The sequence below is a fragment of the Hemibagrus wyckioides genome, linkage group LG06 (assembly GCF_019097595.1).
Source record: "Hemibagrus wyckioides isolate EC202008001 linkage group LG06, SWU_Hwy_1.0, whole genome shotgun sequence".
NCBI classification, from domain to species: domain Eukaryota; kingdom Metazoa; phylum Chordata; class Actinopteri; order Siluriformes; family Bagridae; genus Hemibagrus; species Hemibagrus wyckioides.
The window spans coordinates 6,483,757-6,499,016 of record NC_080715.1 but is presented as its reverse complement, the minus strand read 5'-3'; the positions used below and the strand labels follow the sequence as shown (position 1 = coordinate 6,499,016).

Here is a 15,260-nt window from a genome sequence, read left to right as displayed (position 1 = left end):
GTGCTCTAGTGTGCTGTAGTGTGCTGGGGTGTACTGTGGTGTGCTGTAGTGTGCTGTAGTGTGTTGTAGTGTGCTGTGGTGTGCTCTAGTGTGCTGGGGTGTGCTGTCGTGTGCTGTGGTGTGCTGTGGTGTGCTGTGGTGTGCTGTGGTGTGCTGTGGTGTGCTGTAGTGTGCTGTAGTGTGCTGTGGTGTGCTGTAGTGTGCTGTAGTGTGCTGTGGTGTGCTGTAGTGTGCTGTGGTGTGCTGTAGTGTGCTGTGGTGTGCTGTGGTGTGCTGTAGTGTGCTGTAGTGTGCTGTAGTGTGCTGTGGTGTGCTGGGGTGTGCTGTAGTGTGCTGTAGTGTGCTGGGGTGTGCTGTAGTGTGTTGTAGTGTGCTGTGGTGTGCTCTAGTGTGCTGGGGTGTGCTGTAGTGTGCTGGGGTGTGCTGTGGTGTGTTGTAGTGTGCTGTAGTGTGCTGGGGTGTGCTGTAGTGTGCTGTAGTGTGCTGGGGTGTGCTGTAGTGTGCTGTAGTGTGCTGGGGTGTGCTGTAGTGTGCTGGGGTATGCTGTAGTGTGCTGTAGTGTGCTGTGGTGTGCTGTAGTGTGCTGTAGTGTGCTGTGGTGTGCTGTAGTGTGCTGGGGTGTGCTGTGGTGTGCTGTAGTGTGCTGGGGTGTGCTGTAGTGTGCTGTAGTGTGCTGTGGTGTGCTGTAGTATGCTGGGGTGTGCTGTGGTGTGCTGTAGTGTGCTGGGGTGTGCTGTAGTGTGCTGTAGTGTGCTGTAGTGTGCTGTGGTGTGCTGTAGTGTGCTGGGGTGTGCTGTGGTGTGCTGTAGTGTGCTGGGGTGTGCTGTAGTGTGCTGTAGTGTGCTGTGGTGTGCTGTAGTGTGCTGTAGTGTGCTGTAGTGTGCTGGGGTGTGCTGTGGTGTGCTGTAGTATGCTGGGGTAGCAGGGTGAAGATGGCTCTGTCATGGGAAAGCAGGCTCTGTCATGGGAGTGGAGCTGGAGTCTCTGGTTGAGGTGTCTGAGAGGAAAATCGTACCAGAGCACATTCAGCTGTAGACTGAGACCACCGAAGACAACCACAGATCGCCACAGGAGGTCTTTCCTACCAGTGGCCATCAAACTCTATAACTCCTCCCCTTTCAGTAGGGAGCAGAGCTGACCCAATTAACATTGACAAAAAAAAACAATAATTACAATGTATGTTAACGTAATACCATGTGAAATATCATACCACCATATTATGTGCAATATGCTCTGGTTCCCTAGCACCTTTCTATACTTTTGACTACATTTTGTTTATATAGAGTATTTTATTTATATTTATTTTTCTTGCAATCTTATCTTATCTTATCTTATCTTATCTTATCTTATCTTATCTTATCTTATCTTATGGGAGAATTTTGTTGATTGTGTTAACCAGCTGTAATAAACTGGCAGTGGAAATCACATGGGACCGAGGGAGCAGTTTGTGGACAAACAAGTTGTTTTCAGTTATTTATATAAGACATGTATGGTGACAAGTCGTGTCTCGGTAACCTTGCAATGTGCTAAAGTGGCCTTTAGAGCCAGTCTTAAGCTGTTATTATGCATTAATTTATTTCCAATTCATACTTATGGTTCTTAAGGACAACAAATTCCTGATGACACCCAGTACAAAATTAGCTACATTTCCATGGGCTATCCCTCCAGGTCTCTTTGCAAAACAGACAATCCTCATTGCCTGAGTCTCTCTTTTTTTTTCTTCTTACTTTTACCCAGAATGATGCAGAAACAAGCACCACAGGTACAGTGGAGGTGCATGGGTAGATATCAAAGCAGTGGGAGAATGCCTTCTGTGTCTTTGGATGCAAATCAGGTAATGATGATGCTGCACAAGCAGTACCTCGCACGCACTCATTGTTTACAACTCGTCTGGACATTAAAGCCCATGGAACTGGAAGAAGAGACAAAGTAGTTACTGTTAACGCTTACATTATAGCCATGTTAAACTGTAGCCCCCCCCCATTCAATTCATTTGCTTGATTGTTAGCATACAATATTGCCAAAGCATCAATATATAGTAAGTAGTAATATATAGTATAGTAATATATAGTATAGTAAATTTTAATAATAATAATAATAATAATAATAATAATAATTAAAACAGTGATAAAGTATAAGGTGCCTAGGTGTTTAGGACAAAAGGATAACAATGAGGGTTATGTGAGGGCAATTATTTGCATAAACAAAAGGTAAAGAAGGAGATAAATACAATCCGGTCGAATAAGTGAAATCTCGTACGACTGGTCAGTGAAATGTGGTCAGATCTCTATCTATCTATCTATCTATCTATCTATCTATCTATCTATCTATCTATCTCTTTTAGGAAGTGGGCAGGGTTTGTGACGCGTCAGTGTCAGAGAGAGAGAGAGAGAGAGAGAGAGAGAGAGAGAGAGAGAGAGAGAGCGAATTATTGCACAGTTGACGCTGCATAAGTGCAACCTGCGCGTGCTGGAGTCTCCGCTTTACACAGAGCAGATGAGATCAGACTGAAACGGAGAAAGTCTCTCTGTCTATCTCTCTCTTTCTGATCTTCAGCGCGATTTATTCACACTGGAATATTAACCCAGGGTAAGAAACTCTGATTGGATTTCTTTCTTTCTTTCTTTCTTTCTTTCTTTCTTTCTCGTGCAGTTACTGAAGCAGTGTGTTTGTGTGTCACTTAAACAAGATTGACATTTTGACCCAGCTGCAATGCAACTGAATGCTTTTTTGGCATCAGCTGAGATCACACCTTAGTGCCACGTTTTTTTTTTTTTTTTTGCAGCTATAAAAGAAACCATGCATATGCATGATGCAGTACGCAGTTCTGCACACTTGCATTAACAGTGCTGCATGCGAGTAATTGACACATGCATCACGATTTGGTGACGTCGTTCCATTAAAGTCTCTGTGCGAAGTTCTGCATCATAGTGTATATTCTTTGCATGTGTGTTTGGTTTTTAGAGGAATTTCAGGGTCTTGAAATGGAAATGACAGAGGAGGGATAGTGTGAATCTGCTCTCTTAGAAAAGAAAAGAAAATTGACTTTATCTTGTTGGTTTGCTTTTTGTCTGGAAATGTGGATATCGTGTGGCACATAACTGGAAGCCAGTTTGTTTTTGTAGAGTAAAGCTTTAAAGGATTTCGCAGATACACTGTATCTCAATATAGATTGATCTATATCTCAAAAGTTTTCAAAGATCCCTTTTAATTGTAAAATAAAAAACTTCCATCCACACAATATATGTGTGTATAAATAATGTATTTATTGCACATTATTTAAATATCTACAATAGTATTTTTCATTATTTATTCAATCTATAGACCTTTCTATTGCTGCTCTACTGCACTTTTCATCAACAGAGCTCTTTAGAGCCGAGTTTGGATTCAGATGAAACTTATCTAAATCCCCTAAGAAATTATAAGAGCTCTGTAATAATTATAATAAGTCATTTCCACTGCTTAACCACCCCCCAAAAAATAAATTCCCCTGGCTAGGCTTCAGAGAGAGAGAGAGAGAGAGAGAGAGAGAGAGAGAGAGAGAATGTCTGGACTATACTGTATCATTTAAAGATGATGATGTGAGATATTAATAATAATGATAATAATAATGAACAACAGTGTGAGATGAGTAAAAAAAATGCACAGGGAATATATAGGACAGTGCACGCTGACTATGCAGGACATCAGGATGGTACTGGGTGGGAAAACCAGCGCACAGAAGAATCTGTAGGACTGCCGACTGAGGAACAGGAAGAGGAAGTAAAAAGTAAACAGTTCATCAAGAAAAAAAAGATTCAAAAACCAAAAATAGAAATCAGCTAGCATTATTATCATTCATGTATTAATGATATGAAGAGTTTTCATAGTCACTATCCAGGCTGAATGTCAACTTGGACCTAATGATTAATCAATACAGTTGAGGCGTTTTAGCAGATGACTTTATCCAGAGCGACTTACATTTTATACAAGGGTATATTTTCAATTGAGGGTTAAGGGCTTTTGCTCAGGAGCCCAGCCATGGCAGCTTGGTGGACCTGGGATTCAAACTCACAACCTTCTGATCCGAAGCCCAACACCATCACCACTAATCTACCACATCCCGTTAAATATAGTGATTAGTTTATAGTTTATTTCACAGATGAAGCGATTCCTTGACTAGAACAATTCCTGTTTAAGTTTAAGCACCTTCGACTTATATGTTGTTTAGTGCAGGGGTTTATGAACATTTTTATTTCTTTTAACTGTAAAATAAATTCCACACACCCTGTCATGTCATGTATTCAAATAATAGCCTTGTTTTTAAATGTGTTGCCTGTTTATTGGACTTACAGATCGTTGTTGTTCTCAAAACGTCCTCTCTTTTAGGTTTGTGTTACTTAATTTTCAGAGGTTTTGAGAGTTTGAGGTTAAAGGTGAACTTGATTTTTCTTTTTTAATTTTTTTGTTCCTTACTTGTACAAATAGCTGGTAGGAAATGTGCTGTAGAACATTAATCGATAGATAGATAGATAGACAGACAGACAGACAGGCAAGCAGACAGACAGATAGATAGATAGACTTTATTGATCCCATGAGAGTAATTCTTATGTTAAAGCTGTGGCTTAAGCAAAAGTGTAGAAATTTGTGTAGAAATTATAGAAATTCTGTTTAAAAAATGGACAAAGACTTCTGTTTTTATAGACACATTAATATCAGTTCCTCCAGGAGGTCAGTTTTGAGTTTTTTTGTCATTGCTGTGGCCAAAATGACTGATTTCTTTTAACTTGCAGAGTTTATTGTGCTTTTTTATGGAAAACCTTTTGAATTGGTGAAATTGCAGGCACATGATTCTGCTTTTAAACTCATAATTTGTAAAGATTGTGTGTTATTTTTTGCTACATGGAAGTGAAATGTGAAGAATGGAAATCATTTAAAAGAAAATGTACGATGAACTGGCTGTATTATAGTTCATGTAAAAATCTTTAATAAATAAAAATGGAATTTAATGGAATACAGTACACTTGGGTGCATTTAGTGTCTAGTGAATATAACCTACTTAGAGCATGATTAATTAGCTTTGGGATAAGTGTGTGTGTGTGTGTGTGTGGTTATGTAACAGCAGTGTTGCACATGATGTCGGAGGAGAATCCCACCTTGAAGCTCTGTTCACATTTGGCATCTGGACCCATGATGCAATAGGAAATTCTCTGCACAGATGACGATGAACACTAGTTTTCCAGGGCACTTCATGGAGGACGCTCCGAGGTGTTTGGAATGGCATACGGAATGTTTGTAAAAAAAAGGAAAACTCCGGCCCAGTCCATGAAACTGCCAGCTGGCTCCGAGACAGAGCAAGGTGTTATAGGAGCCGGATAAATCACGTCATGTAATTAGTTTAAGGCCATTAAAGGGAAGTGTTGATTTGGCCAGAGCTTTTGTTGGCTTCTAGATATCTGATGCACTGTGTGTGTGTGTGTGTGTGTGAGAGAGAGAGAGAGAGAGAGAGAGAGAGAGAGAGAGAGAGAGAAGTGGAGATGTCAAAAGAGCTTTAATGTCACTGGAACAAAGTGAGATTGGGCAGCATTGCAAAGAGCGACTGAGAGATCACCATGACTCTCCTCCAGCTTTAGAGAGACAGAAAGAGAGTGAGAGGAGAGAGGCGGGGAAACAATGAGAGAGACAGAGAGAGACAAAGTGAAGAGACAGATAGACATACAGAGAGAAAGTGTCAGGGAGACAGAGAATGACAGGGGGATGAAGAAAGGAGAGAGAGAGAGGAAATCAGACACATACAGGGGACAAAAAGAGAGACAGGCAGAGAGGGAGGAATGGAGGGAGCGAGCGAGAGAGAGAGAGAGAGAGAGAGAGAGAGAGACAAGGGGACATACAGAGAGAGAGAGAGAGAGAGAGAGAGAGGGAATCCGACAGAGACAAGGGGACGGGGGGGGTCAGACAGAGACAGGGGAACAAAGAGAGACAAAGAAAAAGACAGACAGAGAGAGGGAGATAACAAGAGTGAGAGACAAAGAAAAAGATGGGGAATCAGAGATAGGGGACAAAGAGAGCCATTTAAACTGGCATTTGGCAGACCATCCAGAGTGACTTACATTTTTATCTCATTTTATACAATTGAGCAAGTGGGAGTTAAGGGTCTTACTCAAGGGCTCAACAGCAGCAACTTGGTGGATCTGGGCTTCAACCCCACAACCTTCTGAGCAGTAGTTCAACACGTTCACCACTAAGCTGCCACAGACCTTCAGTCCAGTACATCAACATGGATCACATGCTAACATCTGATGCATGTTAACAATAATCTTAAGATCTTTACAGATATTTCCAGAAGTGTTTATTAACCAGTGAATTAAACATAATGGAATAAGAGAGGCAACTGGTGCAAAAAAAAAAAAAACCGTGTGAGGGAGTGAATGAGATGTAGAGCGTGCTTTAATCTGTGAATCTGAGATACTGGATCTGATTCTGCTGTAGTTTTAAACTCCACTGTGCTGGATGTTAGTGTAAACGTCTTATTTCTCTCAGGCACTCAAACAAAAGTGAAGATAAAATCACAGTAAAATGTTGCTAAGACTTTCTCTTTGACTTCATGAATACCTAAATTCAGATTGTGGTCTTTGAAAAATGACTCTGCTGTGTTTACTTTAAATGCTCACATCGTTTGTTGTCTTGTCCTCACCCTGTGTCCTTTCCGGACATTTCCCGGTTGAGTATATTCCATTTATGTATTACGCAGTTGTGTATTTTCCAGCTGAGTATTTCCCAGTTGAGTATTTCCCATTTGTGTATTTCCCATTTGTGCATTTTCTAATTTTGTATTTCCTAGTTGTGTTTTTTCTAGTTCTGCATTTCCCAGCTGTGTATTTCCCATTTGTATATTTCCCAGTTGTGCATTTCCCAGTTGTGTATTTCCCATTTGTGCATTTCCCAGTTGTGCATTTCCCAGTTGTGTATTTCCCAGTTGTGTATTTCCCATTTGTATATTTCCCAGTTGTGTATTTCCCAGTTGTGTATTTCCCAGTTGTGTATTTCCCATTTGTGCATTTCCCAGTTGTGCATTTCCCATTTGTGCATTTCCCAGTTGTGTATTTCCCAGTTGTGTATTTCCCAGTTGTGTATTTCCCAGTTGTGTATTTCCCATTTGTGCATTTCCCAGTTGTGCATTTCCCATTTGTGCATTTCCCAGTTGTGTATTTCCCAGTTGTGTATTTCCCAGTTGTGTATTTCCCAGTTGTGTATTTCCCATTTGTGCATTTCCCAGTTGTGCATTTCCCATTTGTGCATTTCCCATTTGTGTATTTCCCATTTGTGTATTTCCCATTTGTGTATTTCCCAGCTGTGTATTTCCCATTTGTGTATTTCCCAGTTGTGCATTTCCCAGTTGTGTATTTCCCATTTGTGTATTTCCCAGTTGTGCATTTCCCAATTGAGTATTACCAAATTGTGTATTTCCCAGTTGAGTATTTCCCAGTTGTATATTTCCCAGTTGTGTATTTCTCAGTTGTGCATTTTCTAATTGTGTATTTCCCATCTGAGTATTTTCCAGATGTGTATTTCCCAATTCAGTATTTCACAGTTGTGAATTTCTCAACTGAGTATTTCCCAGTTGCGTATTCCCCAGTTGTGTATTTCCCAGATGTGTTTTTCCTAGTTTTGTATTTCCCAGTTGTGTATTTCCCAGTTCTTTATTTCCCAGTTGTGATCATCCTTGGATATCCTCATGGATATCTCTTGTTTGATGATGCTGGCTTGTTATTTGTCCACTGACAAACTGTCAGAAGATGGGAAGATTATGGAAGTTTTAGCAAACAGTCCAAAACACTCGGAATCAGTGGTCAGGAGATCGGCAAACAGAACACATAAGGTTAGGAATGCATACACATACTGAAAGTCAAGTCTTTGTATAATCAGAACACAAAAGTGCTTTTCACTTGAAAGTCAGAGCAAAGCAGAATCCTCTAGCTGGGGTTAAGAGTGAAGTTTAGAACGAAGTGGTAATGACTGAATGTGTCTTAAACAGGAGAACTGTGTGTGTGTGTGTGTGTGTGTGTGTGTGCGCATTTACATTCTCATTTCTGGCATTTGGCAGATGTTCTTATCCAGAGCGATGTACAAAAGTGCTTTGAAGTCTCTATCAGTGAATACATCAACACTGGTTCACTAGGCCACAGACATAGGATACCATCAGCCTGAAACACTGTTGGGAATTTACAACATTTGCCCTTATATTTATCTCACTTTTTAAAAGGGCCTTGCTCAAGTGCCCAGCAGTGGTAGCTCAGTGGGATGGAACTCACAATTACTGTAGTAGTCCAACACCTTAACCACTGAGCTACCACTTACCCCGTGTGTGTGTGTGTGTGTGTGTGTGTGTGTGTGTGTGTGTGTGTGTGTGTGTGTGTGTGTGTGTGTGTGTGTGTGTGTGTGTGTGTGTGTGTGTGTGTGAGTGTGTGTGTGTGTGTGTGTGTGTGAGTGAGTGAGTGAGTGAGTGAGTGCCCACAGCTGCATTTGAATCAGTACCTGTTGCATTCAATTCAGTACTTGCTGCTGCATTTGATTCAGTATGTTCTGCATTTGATTCAGTACCTATTGCATTTTATTCAGTATGTTCTGCATTTGATTCAGTACCTATTGCATTTGATTCAGTACCTACTGCATTCAATTTGGTGCCTACTGCATTCAATTCAGTACTTACTGCTACATTTGATTCCATATCTACTGTATTTGAGTCCCATACCTACTGCATTTGATTCAATACCTAATGTATACAGTTCAGTACATACCCTTGTGTTCAATTCAGTACCTACTGCTGCATTCAGTTCAGCACTTACCATTGTATTCGATTCAGTATCTACTGCATTCGATGCAGTGAGTGAGTGAGAGAGAGAGAGAGAGTGTGAGAGAGAGAGAGAGTTTAAGAAACTTCTTCTATAGTGCCCCCAGTACTACTACACGCATACAAATCTTCTTTCCATCTGCATAGAAAATCACAACCACAAACTCTCAGACAAAAACAATCAGATGAACGCTGACTTTGGAGAAAAACCGGAGATAATTTAGGAGGTAATGTTCTCCGAGAATGACGGAGGAAAACAGCGTCATGGCCAAAGCGTTCAGAGAGGAGGAGCTGCTTTAAACGAGGAAATTACCCAAAGACCCCATGTAAATTTAATCTCATTTGGATAGGGCTTCTCTCTCTCTCTCTCTCTTCCAATTTCTTATTTCTCACATTTCTCACATTCCTTTTGATTTCTCTTTCCTATTTGTTTTTCCCTATTTCCCCCATCTCTCACTCTCTTATTCTTCTCTCTTATTTCTCCCTTATATCTTTTATTCCTCTCACTCATCATTACATCTCTCTCTCTCTCTCTCTCTCTTCATCTGCTTCATCTTTATCTCATTCCTCTCTGTCTGTCTCTGTTTTTCTGGTAGAATCTCTCTCTCTCTCTTTGTGTGTGTGTGTGCAGTAATTAAGTAATCAGGAGCATGGGTGGCTCTGCTGGGAGTTGATGTGCAGCTCGAGCGCTCTCACTTGTTTACAGAGAGTGTGTTTACTGTGCTCTGGAGATCAGGAAGTTTTAAGTCTGCCGTGAGTCAGAATGTGTGTGTGTGTGTGTGCGCAGTGTAGTGATGGCCATAATAAATCACATCAATCAGCATTAAAAGTAAACAGTGTATAGCATCACTGGTGTGTTTATTTCTCTCAGTGCGCTGGAGCGTGTGATTTTGATTCCTTTGCTCTTGTGTGTGTTACATCATCAAAATCGCGTCACGCTGTCAGAGTGAAACCTGATGAAGCCTAATGAGACGTTTCCTCACATTGTTTTGTGAATGCAGACAGACACACAGCGGGTTTCCATAACATTAAATATAACTGTCTTTTTTTTTTTCGGAAACGTCCAACATGAGCCGTCCCTCTGATGTACTCGTTCCTAATCCTGTCCAGCCTTGTCACTCCCAAAGAGATCCTCAACATCTTCAGCTCTGCTACCTCCAGCTCTGACTCCTGTCTCTGTCTCAGTGATACAGTCTCTAAACCATACAGCATGGCCCCACTGTCTTGTACACCTTGTACAGTCCTTGATCCTCTCTGATATTTTTCTATCCCACAGAACTCCCGACACCTTTCTCCACCCATTCCAACCTGCCTGCACTCGCTTCTTTACCTCTTTCCCACACTCTCCATTACTCTGGACTGTTGACCCCAAGTACTTAAACTCCTGTACCTTCTTCATCTCTTCACCCTGTAATCTTACTGTTCGACTTCCCTCCCTTTCATTCACACACATGTACTCAGTCTTACTACCACTGACTTTCATTCCTCTTCTCTCCAGCGCAAACCTCCACCTCTCCAGGTTTTCCTCCACCTGCTCCCTGCTCTCACTACAGATCACAATGTCATCTGCAAACATCATTGTCCAAGGAGACTCCTGTCTGACCTCCTCTGACAACTGGTCCATCACCATAGCAAACAGGAAGGGGCTCAGAGCCGATCCCTGATGCAGTCCCACCTCCACTTTGAACTCCTCTGTCTGACCTACAGCACACCTCACCACTGTCCTGCTCCTCTCATACATATCCTGCACCACTCTGACATACTTCTCTGCTACTCCTGACTTCCTCATACAGTACCACAGCTCTTCTCTTGGCACGCTGTCATACGCTTTCTCTACATACACACAGTGCAACTCTCTCTGACCATCCCTATACTTCTCCATCAACATTCTCAGAGCAAAAATTGCATCTGTAGTCTTCCTGGGCATGAAGCCATACTGCTGCTCTTACAAATCTCCACTACCTTCCTTAACCTAGCTTCCACTACTCTTTCCCAGAGCTTCATTGTATGGCTCATTAACTTTATCCCCCTATAATTGGTGCAACTCTGCACATCACCCTTATTCTTAAAGATCGGCACTAATACACTTCTTCTCCATTCCTCAGGCATCTTCTCACTCTCTAAAACCCTGTTAAAACAAACTACTTAAAAATTCCACTGCTGCCTCTCCTAGACACTTCCTGTTATTGAGCTTAAAATATTAACAATAAAAACGATATACTGTACAACAATAATATTAAGGTGTCATAGAAATAATTAAATGTGACACAGTGTGCGTCTGAAATGGCATGCTGTAAAAGTACCTACTGCATTCGATTCAGTACCTACAGCTGCATTCGGATCAGTACCTGTTGCATTTAATTCAGTACTTGCTGCTGCATTCGATTCAGTATCTACTGCATTTGATTCAGTATCTACTGTATTTGATTCCCTACCTATTGCATTGATTCATTGCCTACTGCATTCAATTCAGTACATGATTCTCTACCTACTACAATAGATTCAGTAGCTACTACATTTAATTCAGTACTTACTGCTACATTTGATTCTGTATCTATAGTACTGTATTTTATTTCATACCTATTCTATTGATTCAGTACCTACTGCGTTCAATTCAGTACTTACTGCTTAATTCAGTATTTACTGCATTTGATTCAGTACCTACTCCTGCATTTGATTCAGTATCTCCTGTATTTGATTCCCTACCTATTGCATTTGATTCAGTACCTACTGCATTCAATTCAGTATTTACTGCATTTGATTCAGTACCTACTCCTGCATTTGATTCAGTATCTCCTGTATTTGATTCCCTACCTATTGCATTTGATTCAGTACCTACTGCATTCAATTCAGTGCCTACTGCATTTGATTCAGTAGCTACTGTATTTGATTCCCTACCTGTTGCATTTGATTCAGTACCTACTGCATTCAATTCAGTACCTACTGCTTAATTCAATTCAGTATTTACTGCAGTTGATTCAGTACCTACTCCTGCATTTGATTCAGTATCTACTGTATTTGATTCCCTACCTATTGCATTCGATTCAGTATCTACTGCATTTGATTCAGTACCTACTGCTGCATTTGATTCAGTACCTGCTGCATTCAGTGCAGTATCTACTGCATTCGATTTAGTACCCACTGCATTCAGTTCAGTGCTTACAGTATGTGAGTCATTACTTCTTGCTGCATTTGATTCAGTACCTCCTGCCTTTATTTCACTACCTACTGCATTTTATTTGGTAACTTATGCATTCAGTACTGCATTCGATTCATTACCTACTGCAGTTAATTCAGTACTCACTGCTGCATTTAAATCAGGACCTACTGCTCAGAAGATACAGTATGTACCAGTGTATACTATATGTGTAGTATAAATACAGTGTATGCAGAAGCAGTAGGACATCCAGGAATTTCTCACCCACCTACTGTTTAATGGACATTGAGAATTCAGACATACTGCTCCTTTGGTGTACTGGTTTTAATTTAGTTTATAATAATAGTCAAGTAATAGGGATATTTGGACGTATTTTTGCTAATTGCTATGTCCCAATTTGCTGAAATATACTATGCATTAAAAGTCTGTACTCTTTTTGTGATGGAAAAGCACTTTTGAGTGTGTACCTCAACAGCATACAAATACTGAGACACACTGCCACATGGTGTAATGGAAGAAAACGCTGTTACTGTCAATTCAGTGGGACACGATAAATCAGACCCCAGATATTATATAGGACGGATTGTAGACGAATTGAAACACAGGGCTCGCCTGAGTCTTTCAGATTTGTTGGTATAGAGAGTCATACCAAATTTGCATAGAATTGAGGAGACCTATTTAAACGTTGTTCATCGTGCTGTCCCTTAGATATGAAAACGTGGCTCAGGGGCACACGCCTACGTTGACAATAAACGATCGTCTGTTGCTTTACCACAAGCTAGTGTGAACGCATACTATATATGCTAGTGTGCGTTACACCTAGTATCTACTTCCTGGAACAGCCGGTTTAGATGGACGTCCTTCAAAATAGACGTTCTGATGTTGTAATAATAGACTTTGGCTAGATTTTCTCCAGGTCTCAGGAGATGTACTGTATCTGTGGCATGTATCTGTTAGGGCACCGAGTAAGTGAGTGTATTTATTGCTGGTTTATTTGTAGCTCGGTTAGTCGAGTGCTACAGATGGCTGTGATGACACACACCATGAAGAGGAAGTGAAGTTTATCTGTGTGGGAAGCTGGATGGTGGAAAAACAGAATCAAACAAGTACATCCATAGAGTTATCAGTCGAGAAAAAACAACCAGCAGCTGTCAGATCACTCGTTTCCTTCAAGCTCCCTTTCGGGGGAATGAATGTGATGTGTGCGCTGTATTAATGAAGAGCTGTCATGCTAAGCTTTAATGCCTTGGGTGCAAGACACAGGAAGACACAAAGTGTGTGTTTGTTTTCTCATTCTGTAAGTAACCCTTTGCCCTGTGTTGTAGCTCAGCCTTGTTTGCATGCTGGCAGGTTTAAGAGCGAGTCCTGATTTGCATAACCCATTGGGATAAGACCTATTGTGGACGCCCACACACACACACACACACACACAACTGCACAATTAATGCAGTAAACACAAGTAGCCTGTCCAGTCCTGAGACCTCCCTCTTCAACTGAACGTGTCTCTCGGCTGTTTCGTCTGTAAGCTGTTATTTTAACAGCCGCACAGCATGCTGGGATTTTATAGCACATGAGGGCCTGAGAGGATACTGATGAGATGTTAAACATTAAAATGCTTCGTTGTGATGGCAGGAGGATAAAAGACATTCTCAGGGCGTCTGTGTACCGCCGGGTATTTTTACAGTCGTCTCGGGGTTATTAGAAGAGACTGTGCTTGCGTGCGTTGGCAAAAAAGTCTCCAGTAGTCAAATGGGTTCAGTGTCAGAGTTAAATTTAACTCCAGAAGGCCAGGAGTTCCTCGTCCAAGCTAATCTCTGTCTGCTGCTTACTGCTTGTTTATGCCCTAGTGGAGAAACCCAGTGCATCTTTATTAGGTTGACAAATCCTTTTAAAAAATGAATGGACAATTTTTATGACACAAAAAAGAACATTTTTTAGTACTAAAGAACTTTTTAGAACTAAAATAATGAGCTTATAATGCATTAGTATAATTTTACACCAGGACAAATTGATTCTTTTTTTTTATAGGCAAGAAAATCATTGTGATTGATAATAATTGAATATACACTATATTGCCAAAAGTATTCGCTCACCTGCCTTGACTCGCATATGAACTTAAGTGACATCCCATTCCTAATCCATAGGGTTCAATATGACGTCGGTCCACCCTTTGCAGCTATAACAGCTTCAACTCTTCTGGGAAGGCTGTCCACAAGGTTTAGGAGTGTGTTTATGGGAATTTTTGATCATTCTTCCAGAAGCGCATTTGTGAGGTCACACACTGATGTTGGACGAGAAGGCCTGGCTCTCAGTCTCCGCTCTAATTCATCCCAAAGGTGTTCTATCGGGTTGAGGTCAGGACTCTGTGCAGGCCAGTCAAGTTCATCCACACCAGACTCTGTCATCCATGTCTTTATGGACCTTGCTTTGTGCACTGGTGCACAGTCATGTTGGAAGAGGAAGGGGCCAGCTCCAAACTGTTCCCACAAAGTTGGGAGCATGGAATTGTCCAAAATGTCTTGGTATGCTGAAGCATTCAGAGTTCCTTTCACTGGAACTAAGGGGCCAAGCCCAGCTCCTGAAAAACAACCCCACACCATAATCCCCCCTCCACCAAACTTTACATTTGGCACAATGCAGTCAGACAAGTACCGTTCTCCTGACAACCGCCAAACCCAGACTCGTCCATCAGATTGCCAGATGGAGAAGCGCGATTCATCACTCCAGAGAACGCGTCTCCACTGCTCTAGAGTCCAGTGGCGGCGTGCTTTACACCACTGCATCCGACGCTTTGCATTGCACTTGGTGATGTATGGCTTGGATGCAGCTGCTCGGCCATGGAAACCCATTCCATGAAGCTCTCTGCGCACTGTTCTTGAGCTAATCTGAAGGCCACATGAAGTTTGGAGGTCTGTAGCGATTGACTCTGCAGAAAGTTGGCGACCTCTTCGCACTATGCGCCTCAGCATCCGCTGACCCCGCTCCGTCAGTTTACGTGGCCTACCACTTCGTGGCTGAGTTGCTGTCGTTCCCAAACACTTCCACGTTCTTATAATACAGCTGACAGTTGACTGTGGAATATTTAGGAGCGAGGAAATTTCACGACTGGATTTGTTGCACAGGTGGCATCCTATCACAGTTCCACGCTGGAATTCACTGAGCTCCTGAGAGCGACCCATTCTTTCACAAATGTTTGTAAAAACAGTCTGCATGCCTAGGTGCTTGATTTTATACACCTGTGGCCATGGAAGTGATTGGAACACCTGATTCTGA

The 15,260-nt window shown here is 41.6% G+C and overlaps 1 protein-coding gene across 1 annotated transcript in view; it reads left to right on the top strand.

Annotated features, from left to right (window-relative positions):
• The first annotated feature begins 2,430 nt into the window (after window positions 1–2,430).
• calcrla (calcitonin receptor-like a) overlaps window positions 2,431–15,260 on the top strand; it is a 47,664-nt gene continuing 34,834 nt past the window's right edge. The window contains exon 1 of the mRNA XM_058393128.1: window positions 2,431–2,589. The gene's annotated coding sequence lies outside the window, so the exon portion shown is untranslated. The remainder of the gene's footprint in view (window positions 2,590–15,260) is intronic.